The sequence below is a fragment of the Plectrocnemia conspersa genome, unplaced genomic scaffold (genome assembly GCF_051122295.1).
Source record: "Plectrocnemia conspersa isolate PC_06_02 unplaced genomic scaffold, ASM5112229v1 ptg000002l, whole genome shotgun sequence".
Lineage (NCBI taxonomy): Eukaryota > Metazoa > Arthropoda > Insecta > Trichoptera > Polycentropodidae > Plectrocnemia > Plectrocnemia conspersa.
The window spans coordinates 15,397,596-15,423,848 of NW_028277166.1; the positions used below are offsets into that span (position 1 = coordinate 15,397,596).

Sequence of the window (26,253 nt, forward strand, 5' to 3'; positions counted from 1 at the left end):
CGTGAGAGGGGAAGACCGCAGGAGATTTGGAGATGGAGTCGTAATATTTGTATAGTAACGGCAGGAAAAGAAGAGTCATGACCCGGCGAGAAGAGGAGGAAGGTAAAGAAAAAAAGAATACCGAATATTATTCCTTTTTTAGTGAGGATAGAAATGTCTGATCCTTTCGATTGGTATTCAGCACGCGGAAAATGGGATGTCCCTCATTTTGACTAAATTACTAACTGCATTACAAGGTTTTCTTATATTGAGTCGTTTCTGTAAGTAATTCAATTCATGTATTATTTGAAATGAAACTAGATCATCCTTTAATCTTATATTAAACAGTAACGATCCTATTGAGCGTGCAATATCAAATAGGTGGTCTTATTATGTAATACTACATCTCATTTAACGTGTTAAGAATCATTTATAGCTATGATAATAATAGTAAATCAAAAATTAATACGGAAAATATTTCAAGATTGCTTCTGACATCTAAAGTTTGTAAATTGGAATCGTCTTGAACTTTTTATTCACATCACACACGTATATGGTAGGATTCCGTTTTTTGTTTCATAATGTGATTAGGTTAAAAATAGCAATCACTAAAATATGGTAATTATTTATATTATTAATTATACAATTAGTAAAAGTATGTTATAATGCGTTATAAATTATATATTTCATATACGTTTAATTTGCCGAAAACCGAACTTGGAAATTTACTATAATTTATCTACCATAAATAGAAATCTATAACAATTTTCACCATTGCTACCGACAAAGTATAACTCTAATATATTCTAATTCCATTTGTGGTTAAACCACATTTCCAAAATCGCATTTGCACTCAATTTAAGCAATAGGCATATAATAAAAGCTATAATTCAATCTTACCCGCAAATGTCACGCTTGTAATTAGATTATTATTATAAAATAATATATAGAAGAATATAATAAAATTGTTACTTGCTACAAAATATTTAAATTTAAATAACCTGTATACGTTATTAATCAACAGATATATGTATATCTTTTACATATTATTTTATACATACAAATAATAAATATAATGAAAAGTCTTGAAACAATATACCGAAATATATTTTATTTTACTATAATTTATAGACATTTGATTTTAACCTGAGCATTTCAAATACACGAATATTACACTTTACTCAATTTAAGTATCAAGATAATAACTAATGTTTTTACTTATCTGTGTTTAATATAATTTTTCTTATGAAAAAAGTCGTCAAAGAAAATTTTAATATTGTCTGATTTCAAAACATTAATCTCATACGAAAGTTTATTTTTATTTTTAGCATATGATATTTAATATTAAAAATAAAGTACCTAAAATAATTTTAATGTGGGTTTTAAATCATTGTTTTATAAATATGTATAATAATCAAAATATCTATACTTTTCTTATAATTATCAATAAGATGGTTAATTGCTTGGTAGCAATAAATCATAAGTAGGTATAAAACACAAAATTTCTAACAAGGTAAATATTTTTTAACATACAAAGACCACTTTTGATAAGAATGTATGAAATAATATTATAATATATAAATCTGTTAAATACTTACAGAAACTTTATTTACAATTAAATATACGGTATATAAACGAAATATTTTATGTTAATTTTTAGTGAAATTAAAAAATATATTTCAATGTATTAATATACGACAAACTACTTAACTTATATTTTTTATCTTGTAATGTACTCAATTTAGAAATATTTTTTATTCAAATAATATGAATTAAAATGTAATAATTTTTACCAAAAAAAATATTTTTTTACGAAAACTAAACAACTTTCTTCATTTTACACGTAGTTATTCACCGCTAATACACCAGTGTTATAAAAAATAAAATTAACAACAAACAATTAATTTAATGAGATGCGATTTATTTAGGCAAACCTTTATATTCCCAATTATTATTTTTTATTACTCCAATCACTGAGTTATTATAACTTTTTTTAATATATTAAACGCCCGTTCTCCAACATACAAATTCGCGAAAGCTCTTAGAAAAGTTTAACACACTCGTAACCGAACCGTACTTCGAAAGCTTTCTCCAGCTATATACGGCGCACGTCCGCCAGCGGCAGCGGCCCACCGGCAACTAGCCCACCTCTACCCACTGACGTCACCGCCCCAACACCCTCCCATCTCATGGTCACCCTGTTTCTTCCTTCGGACACCCGTGCCGCAAATGGCCCGTGGCCGGAAATGAACCGAACCGATGTCGGGTGTCGCGCCGCTCCGTAATTAGGTTAAGACTGCTGCTGTCGATTAACTGGCAGCGGATTAACCGGTTCGTCAACTTTTCCGGCGGTGGCAAAAATGTTCAGGGTCAATATTCACTCCACCGTGTAATTAACTGGGTGTAAAAAAGTCTAAGCACTGTTTCTTAATTTCGCATACATAAATGATGATAAAGTGGGCTACAGGATCCCGAGATCCTGATCTGCTTTAAATTATTTAAGTGTCGGGTTCATCAATTGAATCGCTTTTTCATTTACAATTGGATCTCCTAATGGTGGAAATAAATAGACAGGTCTAAAAACGATCAAAAAGGGTTTAAGGCAAATTTACAGCAGTAATAATCTAAATAGTATGCTGCTAAATCAGCGTTTTGGCGTGTGCTATACAAAGACAGGGTTTAAATAAGATTTCTTTGTTAAAAGTGAAACACCACCGTTAGAAAATCTTATGCAGATTAAATCATAAAGTAGCCGCCGAAATCAGAAAGATTCGATTATCTATCACAGATGCCTTAAGACAGAATTATACATGCATTCGGGATTACAATCCTAACGGCCGTTCGTAATCTGCTCTATTAGCAAGTGGCAATATGTCAAAAATAAAGTATCCAACTACCACCCTTTTATATTATTTGGCTGCAGAAAACAAAAATTTCACATGGAGATGTACATGGATATAAATAGATTTCTTGATGAAAAATAAAACTTCTTGTTTTCACTTCTCGAATAAAAATAAACAAATATATACAATATAGTATATGATTATATATATATATATATATATATATATATATATATATATATATATATATATATATATATATATATATATATATATATATATATTTTTGTGAGGAGAGGAAATCTTCTAAAGACTTCTCCAGCGTCCAGATTGCTAGTGATTGTGCCGGATTCGAAAGCGACTTACCGGCTAAATCCTCTCCCCAGCCCTCTCCTGGACGGCCGGTACTATCTTCCGATATTGCACTTCGGCTCGTCCAGTTTAGAGACTCTGTCCCGTTAGGTCCGCTGTCTTGAGCTGTCTTTCAGCTTCTTCCTTATGTTTTATAACATCGGACGCGTAATCCGTCCATGCTTCCCAATTTCTTCGGCTCTCCAGCATGGATTGGGCCATAGTGTCTGCTGTTGCAGGCCTTCCTATGACCCTCTCCAGCGCCGCTCTGTTTTCCGTCCACGCTGTGCACTTGAAGACGGTGTGCTCTGCGTCGTCGTCTTCAGCGGTGTCGCAGTGGAGGCACGCGGCGCTCGCTGTCTTGCCGATTCTTCTAAGATAATGGCCGAAGCAGCCGTGCCCGGTCATTACTTGAGTGAGACGGTACGACAGCTCGCCACCGTGGGTCCTTTCCTTCCAAGCGGACAGGTCGGCGACGAGTCTGTGCGTCCATCTGCCTTTGGTGGACTCGTTCCATCTCCGCTGCCACTCTATAGTTGTCGCCTTTCTGGCAACTTCTTTGCTCTGCCCGTTATAGACCGCCTGTCTTTCTAAGGCGAGTAGGTCTAACGGCGGAATGCCGCACAGGGCTAATATGGCATCCTCAGACACTGTTCTGTACGCGGAGGCTACACGCAGCAGGCTTCTTCTCTGTACCCTCGCGAGGCTGAGTCTAGCCTTCTTTACGATCATGGCCTGTGCCCAGATCGGGGCGCTGTATAAGAGGACCGAGTGTACGACCTCGTTGTAGAGTCGTCGCCGGTTTTGCCTCGGCCCTCCGACGTTCGGCATCAGCCTGGCGAGGTCCTCCGCTACGCGCGCCGCCTTCGCCGCTGCCGCCTCGGCGTGCCTGACGAAGCGCAGCTTGTCGTCTATCTGTACACCCAGATAGCGGATTTCTCTCCTGAAAGGCACTTCGAAGCCGTCGATCGCTATCCTGGGCGGTTGTAACCTGCGCCTCCGCGTAAAGAATACAGCTTCTGTTTTCTCCGCCGCGAGTGTGAGCCCAACTCGGTCCATCCAGCTCTGGATCGCCTGCAGCACCTCTTCTACAACCTGCTGTAGCTGCGTCGGGCGCTTGGCTGTTGCGACAACCGCGACGTCGTCGGCAAACGCGACCAGCTCGACGCCGTCGGGCATCTCCAAGCGCAGCAGCTCGTCGTACATGGCGTTCCAGAGTGAAGGCCCCAGTACCGAGCCCTGAGGGACGCCTGCCGTCACCCGGGGTTATTAATTATATATATATATATATATATATATATATATATATATATATATATATATATATATATATAATAATAGAGAATAAAAATACTCTATTATTATATATATATATATAATAATAGAGTATTTTTTTGTAAATATCATTATATTATTGATTAATAGAAAACTGGACGATTGTTGAAGAAAACAAATTTCAATTGGTTGATGATTTGTTTTAATGGACACGAATAATCAAAAAACCAAAACGGGTCTATGTTCTTCGATTGATTAAAGAACGTAAAGAAATTTCGAGCTTTCGTTTTCAGCTGTTGTTATTTAAAAAAATTCATATTTCAAACAAGACAAAAACTTCTTTCGACTATTGAAAAAACGAGATTTAAGTTAGCCGAAAGGCAATATAAAAATGTTTTATAAAAAATGAAATATAAATGGCTTTTCACATTCAATATATATTTATATAAACCTCAATTGAATAGCTACGACAAATATACACAAACATGTAACGAATTGTTAACTACCGCAATGTGATCAGTACGTGATATCTGAAAATTTTCCATTGAAATTTTCTAGTGTCATATTTTCAACGAATCCAATACCTCTTTGAAATACGCGGGAGGTAAAAATCCCAATCAACAATAGATCTGTGCGGTTTCCGTGCCGACATTTTGACAAATCCTGATTGAAAGCTTTCGGATTTCCCTGTATGGGAAAAAAATCGTCACAGGAATTAGTTATTCCAGAACAGTGGTCAAATGCCCCTCGCTACGGTATCCATTCATTTAGATCACGTTTAAAATTTCATTATGGGCTGATAAGCGACCGGGCCACTTGATCATCGTGGATCCAATTTACGCTCGCGGAGGCTTTAATTAAAAAATATAAATTGACTGCCGGGGGTAGCTACCCTTTGAAATACGAATTGGGAGGCTTTATTGCAGCGCAATACGCGCAAAGGGATTGTTATCGTGTGTGCGACCGTACCTGTGCGTACTACAAATAAAAGGAGTTAAATCATATCGCCAGCATATGCGTGTGATATAAACAGGGTTATCATATTTGTATATACAAAACAGTGGTCGGCAAACTCAAGGGGCGTGGTAAGTTATTTTTAATTTTCAATTAAAGTGTAGAATAGCGCTAAACATTGAACGGATTGAGAAATGTTTAAATATTATTAAAGTGAAGACTTCCAAGCCTTCCAATTTATTTTAAGTGTATGTGTATTACTCACACTACCATGGAACTCACAAAATATGAAACATATAATGCTTGTTTTTGGTGAAAACCACAATATTCAATTTTGGTTGATTAATATAGCAAAGGTAATTATATTTTCCATAATTATTTTCATTTGTGTGGGGATTTATTTGGCCTGGTAGCACTCTGTTAACTATAATTTTTGCAGAATAAAAAAGTATAGTTTAAAAAAAATAGTGTATGAACGATTGTTATGTGAAGAAAAGAAATTTTACTAGTCACTCTAATAATATAAGAACAATTTTGAATCGTATAAAAATATTTCTAAAGTATATTGATGATCCTCTCTATATTTCAATATTGTAAAATCAATCGTGGAAATAATTGTGTTTTAAACCAAATGCTTATATAAAAAAATGTTTTTCAGCCATGACAAACTTCAAAACATAAAAAAAATATTTTGAATAAGCCTAAATTCAAATCGATCGACTTTTAAATGTTCAACGATCTTAACATTGGTAGTATCCGGACCTTCGGGTCAAGGGGCTTATTTTATTCATACAAAGTTTGTTAATCTAGTGCTATTTAATATGTTGTGCAACAATTAAGAAATATATATCCAAAGTGGGTTAAAATCTGAATTCCGGACGTCGAACTGTGCCAGTAGGTGCAAAGACATAAGCGTTGGCTTCTGCGATCTTTGCTCTTTTTGGTTGCAGTCCAAGTTGAATGGCTCTTGAAGTATGAATAAGTTTATGATGAGCTCTCAAACCAAATATTTGAGAGGAAGTCTTTAGATGAAGTGTTTAAAAGAAAGTAACAAACACGATATACGAGTGATATAGGTCTCTGACTATTAACTTGATGGACCTGAGTTCGAATCCCATATGAACCTTAGTTTTTTTTTTCATTTCTATCGTGTCCAGTGTTAATCATATTATTATAATTACGAATAATTTACTATGGTATATGAATTTAAATTAAAATAGATTTTTTTAATACATAAGTAATAAAAGCTCATTGAAAACATTTATTTATTATTACTGATTTTGATATACTTGACTCGTGTGTACAGAAGCAATCGGCGAGCGACTCCTGGCTGTTTCAAAGCTGTATCACAGTAGTGATCACCCGGATACAGATAATTATACTTGTCAACGGTAAGTCGCTCAAGATATAATATTTATGTTTATATTTATATAGTATTTATGTACTATATATATTAACACTGTAATTATGTTTAAATATATAAAATTTAAACGTTTATCTGTATCAAAAATTTTTTACGGATTCTTAATTTTCTTAATGCTCGGCTTAAAGTGAGCATTAATAAAAAAATAAGCATAACTAAACTATGTATATTTTACAAATAAAATAAAATCAGATAAGCTAGACTAGGGCTTCTTAAACTATTTTTCGTGGAGCAACAGTGTTCCGCAGAATATAGTTTGGGACACTAGTGATAATCTGCAAATGGCTGCAAAATAATACCCATTTGGCCTCAAAACCCAAAAAGTTTTAAGTAATTTGTAGTAAGGTTTCTAAGCCACATTTTTTTACGTTAAAAATAATAACTTTCATATATGTATACATTTACTACTAATTAACAATGTTTGATTGTATTTAATAATGTGTTGAAATGATTCATGAATAATATCTATCATCAACATAAAATCTCACACATATATATATGTATATATATAAAATCAATATAACTCTGATATGATTACTTAATTCTGTCAACCCATTGAGTCGCATCCGAAATGTATTAGAAATTATACATTAATAATTGAATTACATCTCGCACAATTCGAACTCACAATTAGTATGAACGCAAACATGGCGCATATAAAATTAATGTTATGTACAACCGCGAATATGGCAGAATACAGCAAATCTCGTGGTAGTTTCGCATAAATGCAAATATGAGAAGCGCTCATTAGCATTATAACATTTTACTTGTGACACTATTTCTGCACATTTTTTACAAGCTTTCAAGTTTCTTAGAAAAATTTTCGTTAAATTACAAATATTTGTATTTAATGTTAACTTTGACTTTGCCAGCGTTAATTGCTAACGATTTGGATCGTTAAAAATGCTATTGTTACCGAAGCTCATTTAATTATAGATAAATGTAATATTTCTTAAATTTTAATTATTTCAATCTCAAATTAGCCAAAAAAAGCTTTTGTGCCTTAAAAATAAAATATCGATCATTCGACAAAGTTTTATAAACCATTTGACGCCTACTTAATTAGTCACTCTGGGGGATAAACCCGAAGAGGGGAAAGCTATGGGATAAGCGCTCTTATATCCTATAGATTATTCTTTCCCTTTCTGAAAACTTTTTTATTTACGCGCCGAAGTAAATAAATTACTTGATCATGTTATAGATGTATGCAATAATTTTTAACATTACAAAAAACTTTTTATTATTATTACAATAATAAAATCTTCACACGTGAGGTATATACTGATAGTAAGCGATAATAATAAAACTGTATACGCGGTTAAAGATGAATATTTTAATAATTATAACTTTGACATGACATTGATTGATACTGCGGTTTCTTTGTTTAGCTATTCGGGATTTGAAAATTACACCCTCATTTTCCAGGTCTTGATTAAAACGTTTGCTTCAATGTTTGCAATAACGCTATACATTACAAATTATGAAAGACAATGTTCAGTTATAATTAGTGATTTTGCGTTTAGATACCCAAACTTATATTTCCAATTTACATATAATAATTATAAAACTATAAGCCATTGTATATTTATAGAAAAAAACAATAATACTATATATTTTACGTGTATTGAATATAAATCAAAAATGGATTAGTTAAAATATTTTTCTAAATTATAAAATATTTTGAATTAGTTAGATTTATATTAGTGTTTGTTAAGCTGCTATTTTAAATAAACAAATATTTTTCCGCTTAAATTAATTACTTTTGAAATATTATTGCTATTTAGCAATGGTGGGGAAAGGTTGACATCATTGAACCACTTATGGCAAGCATTATTTATTTTAAAATATTTAAAAAGTATCATTCCCCTTTCGTTTCAGTCTCTCCTTAGCCTGTAAACTATGTACATTTCAATGTTTATGGTACTAATAGTTCAATAATAAGTAAAACTAAAACAAATGTGAGTATGGTAATGTGTAACTATATTAGCAATAATATAAAAAAAAATATTATTTTGCAAAAAATTAAAAAAAATGCTTTAAACTGAAACTTCAAGAGTGATGTTTTTTCATAATATGTTTCTTGGGGCAATGAAATCTATGATACAATGCTTTATTTGTAAATCATAGTTCCACAAAAATTGGACGAACGTTAGTAAACGTTTTAGAAAATGAACATTTTCTTATTTGGTACTACTATTTATGTAATGAGTATCATTAAATTCGTCTTTTTTTTTAAATGTCAAAATAATACTTTTCAGAAGTGCAATAATAGAAACCTACTAATCCGATCAAGGAGGCTGTGGTCCAAAAAAGGTTTTTATAAATTTAAATTTTGTAAATTTCCTAAAACCAGTTAATTTTAAAAGTCTGAAAAATTAAAAATACGTTGAAAAACACTATTGCTTTTATTTTATCAACAATACTTCATGAGTTATACTATCGCAGAGTCAAGTGATCTAATTATAAAAACCTTAACCTACATTATATTATTTTATTGTATTATGTCATAACACATTTATTAATAAAAATATTTGTCCCCAAATCAATAGATAAGTGCAATTTTCATTTCGGTGTAAAATATTGATAAAATGAATACATTCTATTGTAAATTAAAGCTCGTTTCCGGTATTTTCCTTAGTTCTTGCATATCTACAATCTTCACGCACATTATTCACGGCCACCTCCTCAGGCAGGGTTGAAATCAAACCGCGTGCCAAATTAGAAGCACTCTAATCCAGTAATTTTGCTACTGAATCGAATCACGTTCGCACACACACATACATACGCAAACACAGACACAGTTTTGATCGTGATTCCAAGTTAAACATTGATTGAATCCCACGTCTGCCCGTCGGGCGCTTAGCCCCGAAGCCCCTAGTATCATAACTTTGTTTGCTATTGAACTCATCGTAATCCATTAGTTATCTCAACAATGCCAGTTATCCCCAGCACCTGCCTGCCTCTTTGGCACACCTAATCAATAATCACCCCTTCTCGTCTGGACCACAAAAGAAACGTACACATCTTCGAAGCCAACACATTAAATTAACGTTTCCCAAACGTTTTTCAGTTAAAAAAAAGAAGAATATTTTTTAAAGATTTTTTACGACCTAAATTGTATTATTTTTGCATACATGTGTTTAGGCTTTGGACCTAATTGAGACGTATTAATTATCTGTAATACGTTTTGAAGATTAGTTCTTATAAAGTCTTTAAAGCATTCCTAATATTGTAGCTTAAAACTCTTTGCCACTTTCTAATAGAATAGTTGTGTCCTCTGAGTATTGAAAATTATTTACGATTTCACTATCGATGCGTTAAATTTTCATTGCAGATGTTTTATTAAGAAAGGTAATTTTAAAATATTTTTTAATACAAAAATGCATTTAGATCAGAATCAGTTATCAAACACTTCATATGTTCGACATTATAAATATTTGTTTATACTCATAAAGAATCAGGTCCAATATTAGGATAGAACGGCTTACATATTAACAAGATTATTAATATTTTATCATATTATAATATTTTTTAAATTGTATTTTCCTTGAGGACAGGTAGCAAACCTCGAGCTAACTTTTGGGAAACGCTGCATTAGATTAACCTCGCTGCACACTTTATACCCTAAAACGACCATTATATATAGTTTTTTTCGCTCTTCTCTCCTTTCTAGGCTCGATTTATTGTTTCCTAAACAATGTTCGAATGAGCCACTTAAAACGTCAGACTTGTATGGACGAAACGGTCGAACAAATGTATTAAGCGCCGGACAATAAAGTACTAACTACTGATACATCGTGTATTTGTAGTCCTTGAAACTGCTTTTGAACTGTAAACGTTTTTCGGATTAAGATCGTTAAATTTCATATATACGTACAAAATATAAAATATCACGACATTATTTTAAATATTAATTTTATCATCAATAGTAACTTGGACGTTTAATAAAAGCGTAATATTTTAAAGATAGTAATTTATTAAGTTTTTCTTATTTCAGCGGAAAAAAATCGTTTACATTATTGTCTAGACTTGATAACGTTTTTAATTTTTTTCTACTTATTTACAAAAGCATATTTACTTAACAACGCAAATGCTCGTATATAAACACAATATTATCATTATAATAAAATAAAACTGAATATACATATTTTTTATATTAACACGAAATATAATCGCCTTAAAAATAGGGTTATCTAAATTAGTTTAAATTTGTACAACAGTAATTAACTGCTGCATCTATTAGAGCAATATGGTTTAAAACCTAAAAATAACATCGCTGAGTTAAACATTTCGTAAAATTGAAACATACAAAATTAATATTTCATCAATGATAAAATTGACACACGTTACTTAAGTTGTATATATTCTTTTTTTCGTATAGCAGTGGTCGGCAAACTTCGGACGGCGGACCGAATCAGGCTCGTTGCCTATTTTAATCCGACCTTCGAATTAGGAATAGAGTTTACATTATTAAACTCTAAAATTTTAAAGTATGCACTAAAGAAACTGCCAGCTGTAAAGCTGATGAGTTCCGAGATATGCTTGTATGAGGTGCTCCTATTGCTTCGCATTCCACTGCGCTTTTTGCGGTATTTTATTCTCATTACATTATCCGTTGATATTTGTCTTGTCAAAGCGAGAAAATAATAGACCAGTGGACTTCAAATGTTATGCTTTTAAAGCAGAATGGAGTATAAATTATTTTGTAATCGGAATAGATGAAAAATAATTATATTTATTGTGTGATAATATGTCTATACTAAAATAACACACTATACGTCATCATTACCAGAATGAGCATACTACACGATATTCACAACCTGCATAAAATCAACGATTAGAAAAGTTTTAGATTTTTTAATCACAGCGCATTTTTTTTTGCGAAAATAAAATAGGACTATAACTAAAGTCAGTTTATTTATTAAGTAATAAAATAAACCATTTAATAATGCTGAATTAATAAAGTCATGTATGATTGTTGCATCCTTATTTTAATCCATGTCTTTTGGTGAAAATAGATGTTAGATGTTGAGCACATTGTGAGTAACATCAAAAGGCAATTCAAAAGCAAAGCAAATAATTTAGAAAAAATAAATTTGCCCCACTTAGTAATTTCTAATTTTTTTTGCCTCTCAACGCTTTTGCTAAACCCAGGTATAACATATAATATTTGCAAAATAACGAATATTTTGTATAGTTAAAGATTTAGGTAAAATAGTAATTGTAAATAAACCGTTTTAGAGGCATATGTAAACAGTTAGTTACTATGAAAAATATTATTTTGCCTCACATTGTTTATTCAAGAAGGCAAGGCTTATGTTTGTAGTGAATGAATAATTATATTTTATGAATAGTTTGCAAGGAACAACTACAGACGAAAATATTTTTTTAATGAAGTTATAAAAAAAGTTAACAATGTACAATCTGACGTGAAATCTACTAATATGTGTCACATCTGATCATAGTAAGAAAATGTGCGGGCTTTGTGAGCTTAGTTTCTAGTTTGGAAAAAAATATCTAAATTTTTTATATGTTATTTAATAAGTTATATCAGCAGTGAACTTAACCGTCGCAGTTCCATGACTCTTTTTATTATAAATATAAACTGAATATCCTGACTTGCTTTACTATAAAGAGAAGCGATTGAAATTTTTCTCAACGAAAAAACCGTCGTCTTATCTACTTTTATCGAATACTAAATGCCTTTATAAATTAGCTTTAACTGTAAATTAAAACGGAAACGACAAAAACGAATTAAACTTGAAACTACAATGAAAAACAGCGCTCATATATAAAACTGACACAGCGCTTTAGTAATTTTGACGACAACTAGCGTTGATTGAGTCACTAGTCATGTCAAGCTGTTTTATATATTCCCTATGGTAGGAAAAAATTAGATATAAATTAAAATTATTTTCCCATAAAAGTTGAGGCAGATATGTTCTTTAAACTCAAACGACACTTTTAGTAGCGTTTTCACAATCTCGATGCAGATGAAGAATCTATTTTTAAACATCATTTAATAGTACAATTAAGATACTTTTACATTACTTTTAACTGAAAGAGACTAACCTGCAAGGTGATGACATGTTAAAAGGCAAGTTCCAAGAACCAGCAGAATTTTTTATGTGTGTCTATCAGGTTAAGAGTATGGGTAATAAAATTTGTATTTGGCAGCCACTATGTGAAAAGACATTTTTAAAGATGAAGTACATATGTATGTACATACGTACAAAAAATCACAATTTCGGATCAGCATTAACGGATGACTATTGGCAATTAAATTTGATGATAGAAAGTATGTAAAGAAAAGTGTATAAAATAAAATTATATTATTTTTATAAGTCAAGAGATTCTGAGAAATTTGCAAAAAAAATCAAAAAAATTACAAACTATAATTAAAGGCTACATTGCGAAAATATTTTTAGATGTAGTAAAGACAAAATTCCATAAGTCTTTACTTGATATTATCTTCAAAGAATTATAGCTGTTATCAATAGAGCTTTTGAAATATAAGAAATTGGTTTTGAATATAATACAACAAAATGCTTTTTCTATTTACATTTTCTTGGAATAATAATATTAAAGATTCCTACTTTAATTTTGCTAAAAATTATGTTAAATCAAAAATAATCCTTTGTTAGTTTAGCGTATTATCTCATATTTTAAATTTCAGCTTAAATATAAATATTATATTATTATTAAGTAAATTCGCGAAACATTGACTTTAGCGATTTGCGTTTAAAGTTACGCTTCATGAAAAACATGTCATTTTTAATATATATTGCCATAATGTAATGCCACATTGTTCATGGAATTCGTTTTTCCGCCTTACGCACCCACGTGCGTATATCGATTTTTCGCTTGAATCATAATAACAAAATATCTCTTTCCAGACACGTCGTCTCGTACATGGAGCATAATAATGCGTGTATTAATGCATAATTTCTGCTAGATCCAATATTTTAATACATGTACAAGGTTTCCTCATAAATCACATATACTATACGGTAAATATTCAATATTGCGACGAAATCGATCCGGCTATGATAAATATGCTCTCCTCTATACATGTTTAATAAATGGAAAGCATTTTATTGAAAACGTAGTAGAAAGCGCGCTGATTTATTTATTTATTGATCCGATACAATTTGTAAAAAAATTATATACATATGTGCATGGTACATATAAACACCACTTTTCATATTTGCAATTCAAAAGGCCCATTTGGAGTCTTTTAAAATTCATGTTTAGATACTCTATCAAAAGTTCACTGATTCTCTTTTAATTTTATGGTGAATATAATTTCAAGTTCGATGTTCAGAATTATGTATATTAAAATTTAAATAACATACATGTAACTAATATCTATATATGTATACAATATACATCAACGTATTTCTTGTGTCAATGTTCTCCTACATACTATTACTTTATTTTATTAAAAAAATATGACACTATTTCCCACCAAACTATGTAAATTAGCTAAATAAACTCGTTGATGACCTTATTTAACTTTCATATTAAGACCATCCAACAGTTTTAGCATTGTAGCCTGCGATCTAAAAATTTTAAGATCGGAAAATGATCCACTTTGAAATTCTAATTAGGACCATTTTTAACCCATATTACCCAATAAATGCCTTTTTTTTATTTTAGTTTTATTCGTGGTTTGGTCATTGATACCTTATTACGTATTTTTAATTATATGTGTTGCCGCTTATCTATACCCCACATTCCAATATTTAAAAAAATTGTCATTTACCAAGTAAGCAATTTATACAAAATTGCATGTTATATTATATGAATTTCTTTGAAAACAATCGGCAACTACAGCCACTATAAACATTGGCAAAGTGGTAGGATATTTGTTAAATAACCGTATATAGCAAAAGATAGCTTAAAAATTTCGAATTAGAATTTACGATATCAAGAATAGTTCTGGATGTGGGAGACCAGTAAAGATAGACGATGATCTCCAGGCTGCAGATATGGAAGCAAATTCTATTTCAACTATTCATTAGTTGGCGAAGAATCTAAACCTGTTTAATTCAACAGTGCATAGACACATAAAAAAAATGGAAATTCTTGGAGACAAGAGGTACGGGTTTCACACGAATTTTTAAATCAAAACCTCTAACATTGTATACTAATGGAATTTGAAAAATAACCAAAAAGTTAAAGGTGTCATAAAAAAATTGTTTATATTTTTAAATAAAAATAAACATTTTTGTTTAATTAAAAAAAGATATTTAATAGCATTTAAAAAATACTGGATGAACCTATTTCACATAAATTATTTCGAGTATTTTCGAGCGCTGCGATCTTGACCACAATGCTTCAGTATAAGGGATGCAATCTCAACCCCATTCCTTAGCGACTTAAAAAAATGCTTTACATAAAAACATGCAACGTAGATAATACAAGCAATTGTAGCCCAACGCCTATAGACAAAACACATTAAATTTTTTTGAAATTTTTTTCTTAATACTACCTAACAGCAATGAGTTGGAGTTCCGCACAATTGTACAGAACGCTAATTGACAATAAAAGTGACACATGCTCCAAATAACGAAACCTAAATCTTAATCCTTTCTTAAACGTCACAAGATATTTCTGTGTAAAACACTTTCACGTAAACTATAGTATAAGGGAATTTTGCTAGACACACAGAAATATATGTATTGGATTTTGAAGAGACTGAGGCAAGTGATATATCTAAATGATATGCAGATTAATGGAAAATTTAAAATGCTTGGAAAATGTCAAACGGAAAAACATTGAAGAATGGTTTGATTGCGTTTCGAATGGTTTTCAATGCTTCAATGATGTAGATATCTTTTCTATTATCACTTAAACAGAAGATGAAGGGAGTGATAGTGAGAATATAAGTTAAGGATATACTAACAACTACATTAATCACAAGACGACAATGTCTTCTGTTATATACTGGATTGTACCGACCAAAGGGGATTTGAATATAACGATATAAATATTCGTAGAAAAATTCGTATTGATATTCGAAAATTTTTGAGAGATTTTTAAAAGCAAATGAGAATTACAGATTTCATTAATAATACAAAAATCACACCTATATTATAAATTTATTCTACATATTTTTTAATCAAATAAAAATTGAAAGGTCGGATCATCAGTGCCCTTCTCCTAAGTATTAGTCCGAATAATAGAGAGTATACTGTAAGTGGCCTTTTTAATAATGAGTTAGAAATAAAGTTATGGCTATATTAATGATCTTGAGTAATGGTTTTTATAGGGTTAAAAAAATGTCACTGGAACATTAATGTCTATTAGCGAATAGTAAATTCTAATAGCAGGCAACGTAATTTATAATGAATTTTAATTTTGGTATATCTAATAATGTACAAATATTTGAGTTCCATTTAACCTTAATATGGCTCATTGATTAGTAGGTACTAATTTAATTAGTGTTTTACACATGTTAAATACAATACTATTTCGAGAATGTATATAATCTATAATACAACATCCTGAAAACTATAAATGCAACAACACTAAAAATACAAAATATAATATCATTTTAAGCTTTCATCTAAAAAAAATATTTATTTATATAATTTTCTAAAAAAATTAACCTATATATATATAAAAAAAGTCTGTGTTGAGTGGTATACAAAAAGTAATCATATCTTGAAGAAATAGAAAGCTAAATAATTCCACAAGCTCTAAATAACTATTATTTTTCAGCTTTATATTCTTATAACTTATTTTAAATTAATTTATTAAAAAAAAAATTTAAATAGTACAAGATATTATACTAACTAGCTAGCAAAGGAAATATAAAATTTAGTTAGTTTTAAATGTTAATAAGTTTAAATATATATATAGCTACATTATGGAATAGTTATCTTTAATATCAGTTTTAAAAAAATAATAATATTTAAGCGAATATCTTTTAGATTAAAATATTTAATATCATAAAAAATATAATTTTTTAAAAGATACGTAAAAGTTATGTACGATTCTATAGAAGAAATACATATAAATATATATATATATATAAGCTAACTTGACATGGCACGGGTGTTTAGACGTACGTATATTTTTATTAAAATTCCATCCTAGGACATAGTATATCAAAATCAATAAAGGTGCTCTCTTAAATATTATTTTTTAAATAAATCATTTATTATTTTAAAAAATTGCAGACACTTCATAAAGTATAATGAAACTATATTTATAGCACAACACATAACAGTTTAATAGCTTTATTATATATAAAATGACGGCAATAAAAGTTGCTATTTCTGGCATGTGCCAACTTTTCTTTGCAACGGTGCAATTTTTTTATACGCCATAAAACTAGATTGCTGATATCTTTATATTATGTATTGACTATAAATTTGCTTAGCTTATAATTGTTGGCGTTTAATAATTACATATGTATGTCATTTGAATCTATCGGAATTATTTGCTCTATATTGAAATATTGTTTTTTACAAAACATCCCATATTTCTCAATTAAAATTGTAATAATTTAATCAGACATATTTGCGACGTATTTGTCGAATAGGTTCTCTCTTACTGTATTAGGGTATTCAGAACCACTTAACTGAAATTATTATACACTTGAAAAGGAATACTAATCCATATTCACTCCACTATGGATTGTAGTGGTAAATAGACGCTCTTGTGTTCGCTCTCTACTAAGCAACTTTACGCTTAAACTCATCTCCATTATTACAAATATATATTACATAATCTTAAGACTGTATAATACACGTTTATGAGTTTTCATTAAAAAAAACACATAATTTACGCTAATGCCAACGATAACATTGTATAACAAGATTTTCCCCACAAAAGTGAAATAACTAATTTCACTTTAATTTTTTAATTGAAAAAAAATCATTTATTGTTGCAAAAAATTTCAATGTATATAAACATAAGTTATATATAGTTAGGGGTAGTCTTGTTTGTTGTCAGTATCGACTTTTAAGATAAAAATAGTCACCGGATACCTATCAAATTTTGAAATAATAATCATATTTAAGCCCTCTTGACTGATCAATAATAAAGAGAAAGGTTAGCTAAAAATAAATTATTAGTATAATTGAAAACAATTTTATCAAAAACCTGATTTTGAAACTTATATCGATTCTGTGTTTGGTTTAATGTGAAATTTGTACTTTTACTTATTCTACCAAATCAATAAATTTTAGAAGATTAATTCTGAACCATTATTCTTTAGTCAAAAAAATCTGCAAAAACTATTTTAATAAAAACTAGTTATTAATTACGACGATTGATCCAACTGTTGTTGGATCAATCATCGATGAAACAAGGAAAATGAGACACATTGACAATTTTTTTTATGAAATGTTCATTTACGTTTTTACTATGTCTAATAACTGTATTTTTTAAATTTTAGAGAAATCAGCGAATTTTTCGAAAAATGAGAAATCAAGACTTTTTGTTAAGAAATTTTCAAAACATATTTTTTGAGTAAAGCTAAATAACAACTTTATTAGTACTTAAAAAATTAATTCATTTTATATGTTTTTCTGTGATTAAGAAATCGATTATATACTTCATTACTTGAGTGGACTGGGTTTCAAGATCAGTATGTCAACTACAAGAAATAAAATATAATAATGATCTTACACCAGCCCATCAACATCCTAGAGTCATTAAAAGTGTCACTTTACTGAAAGTGGCTCAGATGATAAGGACATAAGAATGGAATTTTTTTTAAGGATAAAAACCCTTCAAGTTTACTAGAAAAATGTACATACATATGTATGCGGCTGTAATGTATCATGCAACAACCGACCTCACTATTTTCACGCGGTTCAACGGCCACGTTCCCAAATTCAATTTCGGTCTATGTGAAATATGCATAGCAGTTTGTCACCGTTGTCATTTCACAAGTTTGACGTATGGATCTTCTTCCACATGGCGAACTTATTCGGCTCGCGGATTTCGCACATCACTGATAACAAAGTAGCATCAGCCGCTTATGCGCTGCCAACAACACGGCCAGATACCATCGCCAGGGTAAGGAAGTAAAATTGCTAAGCACTTATCCGGAAATCTATCGGAAACACTTCGACTCTGTTGATTTATGGCCGGCCGATAGAGCTTTCTACCTACGCTCAGCTCCCCCACACCCAACTGAAGAGGAATCTGCACGAGATCTCTGGGAAATCTCGGCGGATGCGATCTTGTAAAGAGTACCTCGTAATAGATTCAACTGGAGAGGGTCGGACCTTCAATTTGTCTTTTCTACGCGAGGTGTTTTGATGCTATCCTTGACACAATCAATCTCCAGGTAAACGAGAAGCCGGATAACGTTTTCATTCTGTGGAAATAATTTCAGATTTAGGATCGAAATACAAATAACAATATACTAGGAACGTTTGCTTTAGGAGGAGCTAAACCGTAACTTTATCCCCTCCAAATCAGAAGTTGTGCGCCTTTCCAATTAAACTAATCGCGTAATCAGAAACTAGTTATAATGTACGATCATAAATGTGTGCGTAACTATACAGAGGCAACTAAGGGATACGCGTTATGAGAGTGTTAATTATCATAAACTTCTATGTATAAAATATGAGATAAAAGCCTTGCTATTTCGTAATGAAATAAATTATTAACTTATTGGATATTACAACAATAAAAATTGTTACATATATTTTCAGAGATGTTTTTATTTTACTGTAGAATTTATAAACTCTATATCCCTTATAATTGACGTGTTCGTCGTTTGATGAACATAATTTGATGCTATTTAACGTTTCGTGTTTTTTCTATTCACAATTGAAAAGGTTAGCTCATGCTATTAAATCATAAAAAGGCCAGTTCAGTTTGTGCAAAGACCTACGAAAATAGAGGACGCGCTTTTCTGCTTAAAATTGTATGACAACTACCTACAATTTTCGGTAAATTGGGACAGTAGCTTTGAACAAAAATACATTTTAAGAAATTTGATTTTAAATTGTTATGAGTATTTTAAAAAAAGACGATAAAATAATGAATATTATTTTTAATCGTGATTCACAATAAAATCAGTGTTTTATATCAACATATTATAACATAATAATAAAATATTACTTTATTTTATTATATTAGAAAAAAACAAAATTAAAATTTATATGGTGGATTTTTGATAAAATAAAATATTTTTGGAGTATTTAAAATTAATTATACACCTACGCTCATACACAATATACACCTAATTCATAACAAAGTAAGACATGATCACACAATAGCTTTGCTGTCAAACAACCTATCTAATACATAATTATTATTTACAACATCACAGCATGAAATTATTAGTATGCTAAGTAAGAGGATTTGTTTTTTTGCTTAAAAAAAATTTACCGAAAATAACTGACAATATATTTATTATATATTATAAAATTAGAAACTAAAATTATTAAAAACCAAAATTTACTAAAATATTCTAAAAATTATAAAATTATCGGTTATATTAATTTATTTTACATACAAAAAAATTTACTTAATCTTTGAGGTCAGGATTGAAAGGTTTCGGTTTAATGTTTGATCGCTAATATAGTTATATTAAATAGCACAACTTTATTTGACGCAATTTATCAAAATTATGATTACATTAAGTAGCAATTTTGCATAGTTTTGCCATAAAGATACAAAAGCTTGATTAAAGTGTAAAATTACATGTTTCAGTTTTGGTCTTATTAATACCGTTTTTATATAGTTAACTTAAATATTAAAAATATAGGTAACCGTTTTTCAGCACTTGCTTTGACAAAGTATTGAAAATTTAACTTTATAAAAATAAAATATTCTGAATTAATAATAATAATTTAATTTAAACATTTATATTACTTATTTCACTACGTGGCTTTCCCACGAATCATTTGATGAACATAAAATTAGAAAAGAAATTAAAGTTGAAAAATAACTTAGAAATAATAAATATGTACGTATATATAATTCGAAAACGCTTGCTTAAAATTGATTGAAAACTAATAATCGAATAACGAAGGATCAATTTAAAATTATCAAGCAAAAAATATATATTTAGAATTTTATTTGCACTAAAATTTGTAAGTAAGATTTTATTTGTCAGATACAAATTAAATGGTAATATAATAACTTTGCAGTGTATAAAAACAGCAATATAAAGAATATAGTTTCGAATATCATACTTCAATATCAGTATGAATTAAGGATTTCTCTTAAAACGGCCGATTCTAATCTACTAACGATAATTTGTTTAAAAAAAACTCGCCAATTTAATTGGTCGTATCATCAAAAAGAAGCAGACAACAAAATCATCCATTAAAATTACTTACATACAATATGTCTGAAATCTAGAGCAAACGCTTTATTGGTTGCAAACCTTGTACATGCCTTGAACTCTGAAATATAAGAAGTCCCTGAAAAAGTCTAAGATGAGCTCTTAGAAAAAATTTCTTAGATGAAGTGTTTAAAGAAAAGTAATAAACACTATCACAGATTAAGTTTACCTAGATTTTCCTAATCTCACGGATGAATAACGTGATGTATAATTAAAATCAAGCTAGGTCGTACATATTAGGTTTTAAAAATTCTTTAATTATGAGCTACTTCATCTCATAAATATTATCTTATATATGTATTCAACATAGAAAAAACTTGATACATAGATCAGAACATATTTAAAGACCCTGAACTGTGTATGAGTATTGAATATAAGTATATGTGGTGTAATGTCTTTCTATTAAAGAATTTTTTATAACTTTTAGTTAAATTTTTACTATCAAGAATTGTGAATTGTGAAATGAATTGTCTATGATTCTATAGATTATGAAAAGCTCAATTAATCAGTTATAAATATAATTACTAATTTAAATTTTCCGTAAGCTTTGGTTTTTATCAGAGATTTTTAAATTTTAATGCTTTTCATAGATACAAATTTGTTTTTTGAAACACTATTTTAAATATATAAATAGTAATTTTACGTTTAAGAATATTATTCTGCTTATAACTAATAAAAACATGAGAACAAATAACAATCGTATATGCGTTCTGTAAATATAATTTGCCACTCGAGCGGCTAGTACTAACAGTAGCTTTAGTATGTATTTATATGGAGCACAACGCTGCATGTGTGTATTAAAAACCTTCTTATCTTCAATTGTATTTGTTTTTATTCACCGTGTAACTCCTTAGATCAATGTGACCAAATGATTAAAAGCATACTATCATTCAACGACAGAGACAGGCAAATTGTATTTATATACTGATATGTCTCTATCTACCTAACCGCTCATCTTTGGATAGCTCAAACAACAACAAAAAACAATGCTATCGTTATATGATTAAAAGCTAGAATTTATTTTATATTTATGGAAATTTTAAATAGCCACAATGCTATTTTTTTCAATTTTTTTTCAATCATTCGCTATAACTTGACAGACGTAAGCCCAATGCGTTACAACAGCGTAAATCTGAACCAACTTGATATGTCAGACATAATACCTATAAGTAAGTAATAACTACCAAATTTTTCAGTCTAGGAATCAGTGACGTATATATATAATTAATTATAAATTATTGTGTGTATTAAAATTTTTAATCAGTAGAAGTCATTTTAGAGCTCGGTTTTTAATTATAGCACATTTTTATCAACCACAATTTGAGTCTGCTACCGTGGCTAGTCTGAAACTTACTGACTACGCTATTCTGACCTTAAATTATAGTTCGAAATTCTATCAATTATATTATATCTCGGCATTCTACCATTTTTCTATTATGGACACGTTTTACAAAAGAAATGTAATTCTATAATAACTTTGTATAAAATTTCAATGTTATTACAGTCAACAAGTAGCCAAAAATGGATAAGCTTCAAATAAAATATAATATTATTCAGAGCGTGACCCAATTTAAAATTTTCAATATGTATTTTCAATTTAAGCTGGTGAAAAGGTAAACAAAATGGTAAAAGTAAACTTCCTTCGTCTTTAAATCATGATAGCAAAGAATTGTATATCATTGTAGCAATCTTTTTATTCCATTTTATTATACGGAATCTCTTATAGAGGGCTTTCTTAATTCAATGTATTTGGGTATTGGCTTTTTGATTAAAATATTAGATTGCTTATATAAGCCTGTGATTTTTTCCAATATGTAAATGTAAAGATACATTTTTTCTGATACAGTTACTATTGAAGGAATATTTGCATATTCCTTTCGGGTGTTGTGACCAAAATGAAATTATTTACGGCCAATCATTCCGAGATATGTTTCCAAAAAGTTAACGACGAAAACACGTGTATCGGATCACGATAATATATGGTCGTGTTTTCGGCAAAACTCTTTCGGGCTGTCCCCTCGAAATGTGTATTACATAAATATATGTAACGGTGATGTGAAAAACATTTTCTTCTGGCTGTGGCAACTTTTTAAAAAATTCTCTCTGGTGCCCATTGTGCACATGGCGTCGATATAGAACTCGCGGTGATGTAAGAGTCGTAAGAGGCAACTTTATTTCGTTTGGATGCAACCGTTGCGATTTATTGCGCGAATTTCGTATGTTCGCTGAATTCACGGTGTTTGCATCACAATGCAAAGTTTGAGATGTTAAACCGTCCGCCGAATATCGAGTAAGTCTCTTTTTAAAAAGTTGGTCATAATGGAAAAGACCGATGCGATATGCATAAATAGTGTATCGTAGGTTGGGTATAAGATTAAGGTGTCCGTAAACCATAAATTAAGAATTTTGTGTACTAAATAAAATATATGCCAGTTTTACTACCAGTTTTTTCACTGCGAATTTCAATAAACAACGTTATTTTACTCAAAAAAATTATCTGCTTTTATAAGAAAAAATCCTTGAATTTCTTGCTTCGCAGGCAAATGTGACATTTTAATAAACTAAAATAGCTGTGTAGAAAATATTGTACATAATTTGCCTAATACGTCATAGCTTTAAGTCGTAAACCTTTATCAATATACCGTTAATAATTGATTCACAAATTTCAGCCCATGACTCTATTATGGTATATACTAGAACCAGAACATTACAAGTTTGCTAGAAATCTTTTATAGTTATTACGTCAGGTATAGTAAGCTTTAAATGGCTTATTATTAGCTTAATCCAAATTTTCTACTAGGTTCTGCGAAACACGGGTGATCCATGTAGAGTTAATAAATGTTCCACGAACAAAATTTAAGCATGATTTAATTCATATTAACATTCGAGTAATAAATAAGGGCTATATTTTCACACATGGTGAGCATTAGATATGTTTAGTAAATTAGATAAGCAAATGTTACAAAATTAACAAAATAGGGCAATGAGAGTAGGCTTAAATAAAAATATATTCACCAGTTGTAGAAGTATGATTGATAGATTGGAATGGTTATATGTTCACAAAATATTGAAGATGAATGTTTTAGTATTTATATATAAGTTAAAAAATATTATGTAAACAGAGTATTTAATACGTAATAAAGATATACATAAATTTAATACTAGAAATAGAGAAAATTTCGGGATAATTAGGTATAAGAAAACTAGTACGGCTAGGGGAATTATGTACGGAAGTGTTTATTTGTATAATAATATTCCTAGGACCATTCGCTAGAATAAAAGGGATTCTTAAGTGGAATAAAAAAAACACCTTCATGCATTAAGAAATAAATTATAATAATAAGTATTTTTTTTATTTTTTGTTTATGTTATTGTATATATTATATATGTATATGTTTAGTTATAATTTGTTTGATGTAAAAAATAGCTATTAAGCTAACTAGATTATAAAAATAAATAATAAAAGAGATGTCGAACATTTCGCAAAAACCGAAAGTCATTAGTCTGTCGACAGTTGCCAAGACTGTCAAGTTGGTTAGCTGCTCTTATAAATTTGTTCACAAATCTGATTAAAAGATCAAAAACAAGCTTGGTAATACTTGTTGAGTATTCAGCATACCGCTGTCTTAATTCTGGAGGAGAGTCTGCGGAAATATCGCCTATTTCACAAGTTGTTTGAATGATTTAAATATAATCAGATTTTAATCAAAACTTTTTTTTTAAATTATAGCAATACTAATATACTTTTGGAAATATATTTTTTTTTAATTTACTTAAAAATTAAATTTTGACAAAATTATTTCTTATTCTAGAGTTTAAATAACATTCGTAAATTATTTACCGATTTATAGTTGAAGGCATAAAATTAAATAAAAGAAATACTTGATAATTTAATACATCTATAATTAAAGAAGAAAAATATATACACACAGTGTTTTCCTTAATCAAATATTAAAAACCAAGTATTACCTATGAACAAATTATTAATACAGTTATATAAATTTTAGATTTAATTTAATCTGTGTTTCGTGTCATAAGACACTTTCAAATATTTATTTGATTCAAGTTAAACTTCGTAGGTACTTCGAAACAAGACACGCTGATCATAAGAAATAGGACATTAATTTAAGATACAATGTGACTCACTGAAAAAGTCTAAACTTAAAATGTTTACAATTTGTAATACTGAAAATAAAAATAAGCAGCATCTTAAAGGATGAGTTATTGCATTGCACTTAATGATAAACTTATACAATTGAAGAGGCACTTATAAAGCCATATGTGAAAAACATAGTGTCATGCATTATTAACGAGCAGGCTGCCAAAAAAATATATCATAAGTGACTTCGATTTAAAACGAAAATACAAAGATCAGCCACTAAATGATTTCTAGAGAATGTATCAAAAGAGTACCCCTGTTTGTCAAGATGAGCTATTATTGTTTCACTTAATTCACTTTAAATCATAATCGATAATCAATTACAAATATTTTTTTATTATTTTGTCAAATAGAAAGAGTTAATGAAAAAAAAATTAATACAGATTTGAGATTTAACATCAACAAAAACTTAATAAGTAGTCAAAAATGTACAGTTTAATAAATTCCTAATTAATAATAAAAATACAGAAACCAATGATTTAAAAAATACATATAATTACAAAAAATATTAAAAACTAAATCTAAAATATATGCTAAAAATACTAATGCAAGATTTATTAACAGCACTATGTTTTAGATATAAATAACAAAATCTTTACGAAGAATCCTTGCGAACATAAGTTTAAATTTATCGAAAAATATCTTGAGTAATTTCATTAGATCAACACGCTATTTAAACCTAAAAGGAATTAAACAAAAATAAAGACGATAATTTATTACTAAGCCAAATACATAAATACCATAAAGGCGCAGAATAATCGTTAGACGCAAATGGGTTAGGGGTCACCTCATTGACCTTGAAACATTAGAAGGGTAGTTAAGATAAATTCTAATAAGTATTATATTTAGAAAACACGTATAAATGGCATATTCCATATAGTTAAGCAGATTTCTAGAACAGGGATTATATAGGTACATATCTCGTAACTCAATAATGGAATATCTC

General features: G+C 29.7%; 1 protein-coding gene across 4 annotated transcripts in view; it reads right to left on the bottom strand.

Moving 5' to 3' along the window:
- The window catches only part of LOC148237832 (uncharacterized), a 444,404-nt gene that overhangs the window by 386,295 nt on the left and 31,856 nt on the right, over nt 1-26,253 (bottom strand). For 2 of the 4 annotated variants that reach the window (XM_088205821.1, XM_088205819.1), the window contains exon 1: nt 1,914-2,120. The exons of the other annotated variants lie outside the window; for them this stretch is intronic. The gene's annotated coding sequence lies outside the window, so the exon portion shown is untranslated. Of the gene's footprint in view, nt 1-1,913; nt 2,121-26,253 lie in introns of those variants that run through there. 4 annotated transcript variants of the gene reach the window in all.